Below are 1432 nucleotides of genomic sequence, written 5' to 3'. Positions count from 1 at the left end.
GGTGGGGGGGGGGATTGATAAAGAAAAAAAAGAAAGCACAAAGCATAAACTTCTGTGAGTCAGTTGAGTTCCTTGCAAACAGTCGCACTAACCCCCTGGGGCGGTACTACTGACTGAAGTGTCTTTAGACCATTCCCAAAGGGTGGACATTAACATGTTCTTATGCTCAGTAGAATTGTAAATGGGCTGATTCATCAATGTCATGCTCATAACTGCAACGGGGATCTGCTGCTTTTTTATTTCCTTATCCTTACTGTCGTCATTTTTTCCTCTACTTCTTTTGTATGTTTGTCACACTCTTGTGACCCGCTATTTCCGGGGTGCCTTGATAGTCGAAGGAGACTTTATGCTGTTGGTTGAGGCTAGATAGGTGAGCAGAGGAAGTCTGATTCCCCGTTTAGACTTCTCTGTTGACATCCATCCCTATGCGCTCATATGACCATTATTATGCAGTTGCGAGCGCCGCAAAACCTTACTAAAACTAAACTAAACAATCGCAAATAATGTGCGAATTCAGGCGTTGACCTTTTCTTTGACTGCTCTGTCTTTTGAAACATCAGGAACATTGACCCACGCCAGGGTTTGTCAACCTGGGCACTAGATCTATCTATATTGGCCACCCGTGGGCGATTTGATAATTTTAGTGGGGGGTGGGGGGTTAGGATCCCCCGGATAGTTGACAGGTGTTACTTTATACCGCGCTTGGAGATACGTATTGGTGGGCGGTACAAACAACTTTGCCTCTAAAGTCAAAGGTGGCAAATGGAGGTGGGCAAAATCCGGATAAACTGTCCGGATAACCGGATAATTCTCAATGATGAAACATTATCCGAATTCAGACTCTTTAACTCTCTTTCCTAACCCGTTTGCCGAAGTGGGTGCACCCATAATTTGTTGAAGTTGTTCTGACCCCTTTGACGAAGCGGTTCATTGCATTGCAGAAGAGGTGCACTAACATAACATTATTATCCGGATTTTGTCAAAGCGACACATTGCTCAGCCCTAGTGGCAGAAGTGTACGCTGGGTGTTAGAGCTGGGCAATGAGTCGCTTTAGCAAAATTCGGATAATATGTTAGTGCACCTCTTTGGCAAATAATAGGATAGAACCCCTTCTGCAAATGGGTTAGAGCCACTTCGACAAACGGGTTGGGTTAGCATCACTTCAACAAATGAGTACACCCACTTCGGCAAACGGGTCAGGAAAGTGAGTTATGAGTCTGAATTTGAACAATGTTTCATTGCTACTTATCCAGTTATTCGGATAGATTATCCGGATTTTGCCCACCTCTACTGGGTGTACAGTCTGACAAGCACTGGCTTCGGTCAAAGTACTTCTCACCCATTCACACAGATATAAATCTAATATATACTTTTTTAAAAGCGTTTTTATGTAAGCTGTGATTATATATATATATATATATATATATATAT

Source organism: Aplysia californica, unplaced genomic scaffold (genome assembly GCF_000002075.1).
Source record: "Aplysia californica isolate F4 #8 unplaced genomic scaffold, AplCal3.0 scaffold00123, whole genome shotgun sequence".
Lineage (NCBI taxonomy): Eukaryota > Metazoa > Mollusca > Gastropoda > Aplysiida > Aplysiidae > Aplysia > Aplysia californica.
Note: the sequence above shows the minus strand (reverse complement) of the source record.